Below are 11,655 nucleotides of genomic sequence, written 5' to 3' on the forward strand. Positions count from 1 at the left end.
GAGTTATATATCTTTGATCATAGTAAGTAGTTTTTAGCATATTTTTATATACCTAGCGTATCGATGTAATTACGACAAGAAATTACTATTACCACTAGGGACTATAATTCATGAACGCCATTAGACTAATATTATTAGTGTGTTGTCATGGAAACTCATACGATTTAACAAATTGAAAATATTTATTATTGGTCAAATACAGGGGCCCATTTCTAAGACTAATATTATTAGTCAACAAACTGTCAAATCGTATGGGTTCGTTTCGTACGTTCTAAAAATGGACCCCTGTTCAAAATATGAGCCCTATATTCGCAATACTAATTTATAAATTAAATAAAATGACTATTTAGCTGCGCTCTTTGGTAAAATTAAATATCTAAAATATGACAGTAATTGTCAAATTACATGATATGATGATATATGATATTTATTTATTTCATAATATTACATTGCTTTATAAATTATTATGTCATGCAACTTGGCACAGTTGGCACTAACAAAACTGTAAAGTACGTCTATGACAAGCGGTGATGTTTATTAGAATGAAACTACTTTACTAAGTATTGCAATATCTGAGAGCATTTTACTCAATTTGATACAAAACAAGAAAAAAATCAAATTCCCATTTCAGAACCATTAGTTTAGGTATATTTTTCACAAAAGAGTTTGTCATTTTCAACACCACTTTCGTAAAAACCCCGATAGTGTTACCACCGTAACTTGGACAAAGAAAAAAGATTACAATCACTTTTTAGTACTAGCAACACGGACTGGCGTGATTCGACGTGATTGCGTGAGATAAGTTATCCTAGACGTAGATAAAAAACTGTTTCTTCATTGCAATTATCGTTATTGGCTGTACTTGGTAAAACCTTTGCCTGTCCTTTGTTTTTAACTGTAAAATGACAAACTGTCAACGGCCTAAGTAGGCACGGTTGTCCTTAATTTTTATGGCAAGGAACTTATTCAGGAACCTACAAGTTGATTCAGATAATTTGGTTTTTATATCCACGTTAGATCTACTTAAACAATAAAAAATAAATAAATCATTACGATCATTATCTAAAGTAAACATGGGCGTATTTAGAGCCAGCACTAATATTTAAAAAAAACCTAATATCTAAAAAAATATAATACTGATTTTTGTTATCTATTGTAAAATGTGAAGCAAACTTTTTTAACCTTTTGGAAGCCAATGACCGACTATCGACAGCGTAGGTCCAACGCCAAAGACCGATTAATCCATCACAGACCACAGAGCAACATAGACCTACTTGCATTCTCATAAAGTTCAATTTTAGTTTTGACACTTCGGTGGCGTGGCGTCCGAGTGACAGCTTTTGTGTTTGACACGGCGTCGAGAAGGTTAATTTCAAAAGCATCATATCCAGTCTAAGCTAACTTTGCATTGCAAAGATTTGAATAGAACAAAGTGAGGTAGTGTTATTAAAAACGTCATATTATCATAGATACTAATCATTAATGATGACATTGCCAAACTCTCATTGCAAATGCCATGCAGTTATCTTAGTCCGACGTTTCATTTCAAAAAATGATGTTACTTTTACCATAGAACCCGTGCCACATAAGTCTAAAAACGTAAAAACCATTAAATTGCAGATCGGCATAAAACATTCAATGCATTGGTCCAAAAAAAACTGGTCTGAAAATGTCGCGAAAATGGCGGGAATTATGACATTTCGCATCGCCGTCCGTCAAAGCGCCGCCATTTTGCCGTTTTACTCTTATTAGCCGTATAAGGAATAGGTAATTATTTTAATTATTGACGGCTGTTCGATTGAGTTGTCTTCGTAATCCCGCAATAACTAATGTTTGCGAGGTATTTTCATTCGGTTAAATGTGTTGAGAAGAGTAATTATTGTGTTTTGATTAGCATAATGCCAATAACGGCACTTGTTAGAAGGATGTGTATTTTATGAGCATAATAAGCACGAAATCCGAATTTGGGACAAAAAAAATTACATGTCCTTGAAAATTCCATACGTTTCCTAGGACATACGGTAAAATTGCGTTTAATGTTGTACAGAATAGGTAACTATCTATCCACCAAATTAAAAAAAAAATGTAAAAATGTCAACAAAATAAAAATAGCCCAAATACGAACCAATTATTTGGAAACCCCAATAGAAGAAGACGTCAAGTGTTATCATTAGTTACGATATTCATCTATATGTCAGTATCGAGTTGATGAATTGACTATTGAGTTTAATTGTGATGTTTGGGCTAGGCCTTACCACAAATTTGACTGACATATTCGCTAGCGTGAGCATAACTTACTTTCTATCCATCTCGCTCGTACTGGCATATTAGTGCAAGTGAGATGTGTATAGAGTTAGACCAAGCTAAATTGGCAGCGATTTTGATAGCCCAAACTGTCCAAGTATTATTTTAAACGTCAAACGTTTATGAAATGCAAACAAGAAATAAAGCACCAGAAGATTAATAGAGAAACGTAGACAGCAGTTATTTTTAGACACAATTTCTATTTTAAAACCCGTATAAAACTATAAAGAGTACGTAATTTGATTGTGACGTCACATGCTAGTGTTTCATATAAATTCCATAGTAGCAAATCGTTTTGACAGTTCGACACAAGAAACTGATTTGACTAGTAAAATACCCTATTATAACGTTTATCAATTTAGGTTTGCCAACAGGGGCCTATTTCTCGAACGGTATTAGACTAATATTATTAGTCCACGAACTGTCAAGTCATATGGGTTACCATGGCGACACACTAATAATATTAGACTAATACCATTCGAGAAATGTGCGCCAGGTGCAATACAAAAAATACTTATAAATGACGAGTTATAAAATAAGATTGCTTGAGTATTCACCCAATTACAGGCAAACACGGCATGCATGTAACAGAAATGTTGCTTATTTTTTTAAATCCTAAGTACTAAACATAAATCAAACTAAAGCTGAGATTAGGTAGTGGAATACAGAAAATAACTAAGCATAGCATAGCATAGGTTTACCGTGGTTTAGGTACTTAAATAACACTTTCTCAGTCTGGGCTATCAAAATCGCTGTAAACTTATCTTGGTCTCACTACAATTTTTCTAAATATTTCTACTCCAGGTGTTTCTAGGTTTGCCTCTATTATATGAAGGGTACACGGAAAGAACATGTCTAGTCACTTTTTTCAGAAAATGAGATTTCATTTCAAAATGTAGAGCTCTTAATGAACTATTAGTTATATCTTTTGCTACCATTGTATAATATACGTAACACAACTTTTTTATAAGTTACAAACAACCTGGGGCCCATTTCTCGAACGGTATTAGACTAATATTATTAGTCCACAAACTGTCAACTCGTATGAGTTACCATTGCAACACACTTATAATATTAGACTAATACCGTTCGTGAAATGGGCCCTGGTCACGGAATTACCATACATTTAGACATGGTTCCAAATTTTAAAACCGCGATTACTCAAAATGTTACTAAAGTGACTAGACATGTTCTTTCCGTGTACCGTTCATATTTCCCAAGAATTTAATTACCAATATTATTCATTCATTCATTCATTCAATAAATAATACAGACACAACAAGAGCCTGCCTATGACCTGACAGACAATAATATTTGTCACGACAATAGTTAATTAAAAGACAAATCGGACATGTTTGTCGTTCATCAGTAGCCGCCATAACCTAACGTTAATATTTAAAGGCGTTTAATATCAAAAGGTAGGGTTAACGTATACATTAGTAACTATTATCGATTTGTATGTGAACTTTTGCTTGGAAAGCTGTGTTTTAGAATAATTGTAGCGGTTATGAAATCGAATGGGTTTGCATTTTAAAAAAGAGCTTTTATTTAAGTGGTTTTGTTCTTTGTTTGTTTGCCTTTTATTTAAAGGAATATTATGAGCAATCACCCATTTTACTTCCACGCTTAGGTGCCTATCGATTGAAGGAGTGACAGTACTAGTTAGCTGGTACCCATGAAATGCTCTCGATATTTTTTTTGCGCGTTTATTGCCCATACAGTTATTCGTTTCCATTTATAAGATACTTAAAATATACGCCAATGCGTGACGCAAATGTTAAATGAAACAATCGTCAACAGTTAATAACATTGAGTAATAATCCGTAATCTGAACGGGAACTTTCTAAGTGATTGAATTAGAAATTTTCGGAAATTTGGAAATTGTTTTGCAACTTCAACGTTCGGCGTGTTGTCTTACTGTCACACTTACGTACGGATTTATAAGTGCGATAGAGGCAACACGTCGAACGTGGTTCGCGGTAGGCCCTCTGAATCCTCTGACTAGTAAAAATCTCGTGCAAGTAGACATTTTACAAACCTAATACAAAATTTATGCTCGCTCTATTTTTCTTGTATTTATATCAAATAATATTCCGCAAATACACGTTCCGAAAGTCATTTATGATCCAATTTACACGTCTATCCTTCCAGCTACCTCCTTTTATAATATCCTTTATAGTCCAACAAGAAATTATAGAAAATTATTGAGGGCGCCACTTCCTACGTAACTGTCACCATGCTTAAACATGGCAACAATTTAGTATGGAAATATTTTAGTATCATTTTATTTAATTTCTACTAGTTTATGTCGCACTACACAAGACGACATTCTAAAATTGGCCATATATTTTTTAATCCCAAGAAAAATGGCGCGGCGTTTCTAATTAGTCAAGCAAAAAATGAATGACGCTAAATGTTTATCTTTACGAGGCCATAGTATTTATTGGTAAACGAGTATACTAGGTATTTTTATTTAAATTTAACTACTGGTATTTACAAGAGTATGACGATTCCAGGGGCCCATTTCTCGAACGGTATTAGACTAATATTATTAGTCCACAAACTGTCAAGTCGTATATGGGTTGCCATGGCAACACACTAATAATATTAGACTAATACCGTTCGTGAAATGGGTCCCAGGAAAGTATGAAAAAAGGAAGTCATAAGGGAGGTTAGATTAGTTTTTAATGGGTGATCAAATATCGGTTTCACTTTTATGTGTCCGGCTGAAAAGGTAGTGTTTATTAAATTATTCAAAATTATATTTTACAAACTTCTAAGTACATATAGATAGACATAACTTTTTGATAAGCTAAGTATTAGAAAATGGTACATATTTTGACGCCCAGTCTGATTCGCTACTTTTGATACTGAGTGTTCTTTGACACGATTATTTAGGTACTAAAAAGTCTGTACTGACTGCTGCTAATATTTATAGTGTTTAGTTTGTTAAATTGAGAAATTCACCTGCTTCTTAGTCTGAGTCTCTAACTCTCAATTAACTGCTTTTTGCCTACCAAATAGACTCCGTTTTATGCCGTAATATTTAGGGCAGGACTAACACTTGTAGATAGATATATAGATAGATAAAACGTTTATTTGGATGCTGCAAAACACACAATTTTAGTGTAAAGTATAAGTAGGTACATTGCAGTCAGAACAAAACTTAAGTACTAAATTAAATTAACAAAAAAAAATTTGTACCTAAGTATGTCATTTTAATAGTTTTTTTTGTCCCACTGTTACTAAACCGGTAAAAAAAATACCTACTTCACACTATTATTTATTCATTTAACACATATAAATACAGCGAGGCATAGTAAAATTAACATTATTATTACATTATGGTTTATGGTTATTAATCAGATATGATTGACCGTATTGTATTGTATTGCATTGTTAAGCAAAATTGTAAGATAACAATAAGAAATGAAAGCCTGCACGGTAGTCTGATTAACAAATATAACTTATAACTACTTATTATGGTTAAAGGTCAAGAATATTTGAAGTGCATTGTACAGAAATGAGTATGTATCAGCTTTTCTTTGAGTAACCTCTCTAAATAATTTTGGAGGTTAAAGATTTTTCGAACTATCACTCACGGCCCCGTTTAAACTTTAAGATATGTCAAAAATTTGCTAAAGATGCGATATGGATTGGTAAAATCGGTGTCAACTGACGTTTTTGAAGAAACGTCACTTTTGACGTGCTTTTGACTGACATATCCGATCCATGTCGTATCTTTAGCAAATTTTTGATGTATCATAAAGTTCGAATCGGGCCGTTAGTTGCCGTTGGTTGTATAAAAGAATGACGTTGACATTAGAGAAAGCGACAGAATAAAAAAATGTGTTGTTGTGTCTTAAACATGGACAAGAAAATTAGCAATTGTAAATCAAAATAGGACGTTTTACGGTACCTGTTGTTAATAGGTGCTTTTAAATATTTTGTGCAATAAAAAATTTTAGAAAATTACCTAAGAATTACAAAATCCAGGGCTCTAGCCCAATTCTTAAGATTACGCGGGTTAGCGAACCTTCCTGGGTTCGCTTTTAGTTTAGGGTTTTTAAAGTGCAATAGGCTTTTATATAGAGATATTCAACCAAAAGTGTACTTATTTTCGCTTGTCAGTAAGGCGCAATTTCCATATAGCTTCAATTAGAAATCAACCTTATCGACAACCGACAATGTGGTACCTTTTGGTTGGAAACGTCACAAATTTATCGGAAAAGGTACCTACTAAAGTAAAGTACCGAAGGTAAAATAACTAAGTACCCATTTTCTTAAATTGTCTTCATGATACGTTTATTTGCTAGGCAGGTACTACTTGCTACTTAAAAATTAGTGTCAAACCTTACCTCAAAGTCAAAGAAAACAGTTAAAAGTTTTTTTTTTCTAACAACTAAAGTACCTTTTTCAAATGGTAACATCCGTTTCACGTATGTAATTTAAAGTTGACTATCTCTCTCGTTTCGACAGCAAAAGAAAGACACAATACTAGGCGAGTCCTAAGTCAAACACGTAATTTGCTACCGTGTTACGGTCTAGGTTTTATTTCTAGTGCCTAGGCAGCCTAGGGCTTTTTCCACGGCTACTGGTTCGTTTCGCTACACGAGTTTTAATTTTTTTCACTTTAATGATATATTATTTAGGCACGAATTTACAAATAGTAGTCTTTGGAAATCATGATACGAACTCACAATATTTGTAGTACGAACTCGCCTCCTCCCCCCCCCTCCAATTTTTTGTACATATTCCACATTCTATTCTAATCTTTTAGTAAGAAACTTAAAGTACCATATTTAAAAACAAAGCAACTGCCTGGGTCTCAGGAGGTTGTCCTTATCTGTGTATGATAAGGATCCTGACCGCATTATTAGTCATTTTTAGGGTAAAAACGGGACCCTATTACTAAGACTCCACTGCCCGTCTGTCACTAGGCTGTATCTCATGAACCGTGATAACTAGACAGTTGAAATTTTCACAGATGATGTATTTCTATTGCTGCTATAACAACAAATACTTAAAACAGAATAAAATAAATATTTAAATATTATTCCCATACAACAAACGTGATTTTTTTGATAGTGTCTAATGTTGTATAGATAATCGCGAGTCCGACTCGCACTTGGCCGGTTTTTGGCATTTTTTTCGAGAACGATGTTTTCTGCTGTAAACAGCACAAGTAGCACAACCGAGGTTTCACAATTTTTGACACCACACACATAATGAAAGTTTGTTAAATTCTGTTATAAGACAATTCTTTCATGGAAGTATTGATGTTTGAACGTAATTTTGAATACCTATGGGAAAGGTATTCTTGGATTATTATGTATTTAATGTATTTTATAGTCAATTTTGTCATAGAGAAACAAGTAAGGTGCGTTGGGATAAGATTGAACGGGTTTTTCATGAGGGGTAAGACAAAAAATCGTCCGTATTTTCATTTTACCCCGCATGAGAAACCCGTTCAATTATATCCCATCGTACCTTATAGCAAGCTTTGAGTGCTCACTCCATACATCATCACTTTTCTTACTAAATAAATAGGTAATAAGTTGTATGGGAGGTATAGTAAAACGTAGGTATATTGATGTTTAATACTCACTTAAAAATTAATACTTATTCAGCTTAAAACTTATTATAAATGGACTTTATCCATGTATGAAGTGATCACTAAGTTTACTTATTACTTTATAATTTTGTAGAGGAACCATAGGCAATCAGCAACTTGTAACAAATTAAATCACTTTTCATTTTGTATAAGTGGCCATGTCGCTTAGACGCATAGTTTTCGAGATATAATCGAAAAACCGAAAAATTGAACCTTCAACCTCTTTCCCCCCCAGCACCAGGGCTACGACCGGGGACCGGGGTCAAAATGTTCATCTTTTAACTAGTCCAAACGAAGCTACGAAGTCAAAAATTGTGTTCCTAGCATTTCCCTCTATACCTTCTTATTGCTTGGCCTATAGGTAAATTAGGTAACTAAAATATTATGTAAGGCCTTCGGTATTCCGTAATTTCTGTAATCCGGTAATTAGCGGCTCAGGTGACCTGCTCTATAATCCGACAGTTTACTCAGTCGTGCCGGATTACAGTGGTTTCATTTGATATGTAGAATTTAATTTATATTTTTGAGGATTCGGAAAAATACTGATTGCAATTGGACAATAAATATTGATTTATATAACAGTTTTGAATGATTCACGGTTAGTTTCACTAGATTTATATAACAAATATAAAAATGCTCGAAAACAATACAAAAGGTAATCACGGTCTATATAAGATTAATCTGGGATACCGCCGTTTAGCCAAAATATTTTTCGCCAAATTTCACTTCCCAACAAACTTATGGCATCAGTTTCATTTCCCAAATGAAATTTTAGCAAGTTTTTTACTTCGCACCCATTTCATTTCTCAACCCCATACTTGCGAAATGAAAATGACGTACTAGGTTGGGTTAGGTTGGTTGGATTATGAAAATTTGCGAAATGAAATTTTGCCAAATGATAATTTGCGTAAAATAGTTTGGGAAGTAATACTTTGGGAAACGATGTTTGGCAATACATTAGTAAACCGACTAATCTATATGAAATAAAACTATGAAAACGGATTATGTCGCGTATATTGAATTTATAATACATCCCGACGTTTCGAATCCTTTACAGCGTTCGTGGTCAACGGGTGGGTATTTTGTGGGTTTCATGAGTAACTATCGCGGTAACCGAAGACATTAAACTATGAATTGTTATTAATTATTGTTATTAATAAACTTTCATTTTCATTTTCAATATTACTAATCTATAATATGTGTTTATTCTTCTAGTCAAATCGTGAAATAGTAATAGGTAGAGCATTGATATAGTTTGACAAAGGACTGTCTCATTTCAATAATAGACAGAGACAACCATACTATCTTTGTCTTACACTAGTACTAGCACCCAAAAGAAAAGGATGAGTATATTTTTTTTTTGTTCTTATTTACTGCCAATTTGGTTTGACCAACTATAGTATTGATACTGCCTTATTTTATATGATGGTTTTAGTTTTACCGGTACCTATATTCAGTGCTTAATTCTTAATTTATCAATTAACATTAGATATCGTTAAGTATTAATGAGACATTAATATTAGGGTAAAATGGGGAAAATTGGCCAGGAGGAAAAAATGGCCAACTGAATTTTAAATCTTATTGGTATCTTATTAGTTTTTTTTCTACTTTTATTCACATTGCGTCTGGGATCATCATAAAAATTATCATTAATGGCCTCTTGTTAATCATGCAATAATTTATAATGATCGTTTTTCACCTTTAATGAATGAATCATGATTGATAATTTCTCATTTTTATTTATATATCTACAGTATCTTTTCGTCTCCGTCTTAGTCTCCGTGGAATGATGATAAATAATAAAAAAACCGGCCAAGTGCGAGTCGGACTCGCGCACCGAGGGTTCCGTACTTTTAAGTATTTGTTGTTATAGCAGCAACAGAAATACATCATCTGTGAAAATTTCAACTGTCTAGCTATCACGGTTCATGAGATACAGCCTGGTGACAGACAGACGGACAGCGGAGTCTTAGTAATAGGGTCCCGTTTTTACCCTTTCGGCACGGAACCTTAAAAACTATCCCGAGCCTCAAACCTCCATAGAGTTAGACCAAAATAAGTCTGCAACGATTTTGTTAGCACACGCATAATTTTATAGAAGTTTGACATTTAAAATAACGCACTGCGTGTTCTATCAAAATTGTTACAGACTTGCCTTGGTCTAACTCTACCAAATTTCATCTTAAGCGGTTTAACCGTGAAGAGCTAACAGACAAACAGAGTTTCTTTCGCATTTATAATATTAGTAGAGATTAATCTATGGTGAATAACTAAGACGTAGTAAAAATATACATTGTAACTTGATTTTGCTTTATGATGAATGCAATATGTACAAAGGTTGGTGAGACTAGGTTTTTCCTGTAGGTATCTAGTTTTTCCTATAACCTATACCTAGGTAGTATTATATGTATTTTAATAGATTTTATTTAGTAGTATTTTAGATTCACATAAACTGTAGAACGTATTATGAACTTTTAAATTACAAGTTTAATTTAAAATTCAGTTCTGAAAATTATGTTTTGCATTTTTTCGAAATTGTAGAGTAATTTTCAGATTTTTTTGTTAAAGCGAAGGTAGGTAGATCGTTGGTTAAAAATGTATAATTGGCTAAAAGACTTAAAGCAGTATAGATGTACGTAATAATACTAATAACAAACTAGGTATTGTCGATGTACTCACGGAAAAATCGAAAAATCAAACGACACACAGCATCACTTTTCCACAATAATTATAGAGCACAGTCACACAGAATTATGTTCTCTAAATACCGCACGCACTGTTTGTGAACACAGAAAAACCGTTAAAAATCCGATTCGGAAAAAGTGAAACGTCGAAAAATACGTTTGGAAATCGAAGGGGTCACGGTTCAGAATTGGTTATTGGTTAATCGTCGGCAATCAAGAACGGGACTGCGATAATTACTTTTAATCGCATCACTATTATGTGGCACGTGTCATTTTTACCGATTCTTGAAGCGCGGATCGCAAATTGGCGATTTTCTCGAACTGTCACGTCACTGATGTCATTTTCGTTCACAACACTAACCGCACTAAACAATACTGATAACAGTGATCAACTCGGTAAAAAGCGACACTGAAAAAAAACCCGCGCACACAGGCGCAAAATTCAGCCCAATTAAAGATAATGTTTGTAGATATTTTAATAGCGTTCCCCTCCGTGGAAACCCGACACAACCAACTCCCGTTGAATTTAAACACTTAATGATCGGTTGGCTCAAATTGTGCGAGAGGCGACGCGCCCAGCGTAGCTCTGTCTCGCTCTATTTAGTACCGATCTACGCCACTTGTATGGCGGCGCTGGCGCTAGTGTCGCGTTACAGGCGTGGCCTATTTAAAGGTGGAATGATCAAGGGGCGCGGCTTGCTCTTGATTGGTGGAGGGTAGTAACGAGATTTTTTTCGTTAGTACGTGAGACGCGAGCCGGTTGGTACTATCCCATCGATCGTCTCCTAGGGTTGCCATTATATGTTTTTTATGGTATTTTTTGGCGGTGTTCAGCTTTACTAACCTGTTCTCTTGGCCACGCCCAGTTTTAGTCCGTACGTGAGCCAGAAAGTAAGAAACCTCGAAGCTGTAGGCTTTATTTTTTTAAGTGTGTTTTTTTAGTGGCGGTTTCTTTGATTTTAGTGCTTGAGTCGATGAACTTTGGATTGTGATTTTAATGTCCTTTGGGAGTGTGAAGTCAAGTGCATCAACATTTTTTTTTATATTAAGATT

The 11,655-nt window shown here is 34.1% G+C and overlaps 1 protein-coding gene across 2 annotated transcripts in view; it reads right to left on the reverse strand.

Annotated features, from left to right (window-relative positions):
- The window catches only part of LOC134752850 (homeotic protein distal-less), a 148,844-nt gene extending 137,709 nt beyond the window's left edge, over positions 1–11,135 (reverse strand). For both annotated transcript variants that reach the window (XM_063688616.1, XM_063688615.1), the window contains exon 1: positions 10,598–11,135. The gene's annotated coding sequence lies outside the window, so the exon portion shown is untranslated. The remainder of the gene's footprint in view (positions 1–10,597) is intronic.
- Between the last annotated feature and the right edge of the window lie 520 nt (positions 11,136–11,655).

Source organism: Cydia strobilella, chromosome 25 (genome assembly GCF_947568885.1).
Source record: "Cydia strobilella chromosome 25, ilCydStro3.1, whole genome shotgun sequence".
Taxonomy (NCBI): Eukaryota; Metazoa; Arthropoda; class Insecta; order Lepidoptera; family Tortricidae; genus Cydia; species Cydia strobilella.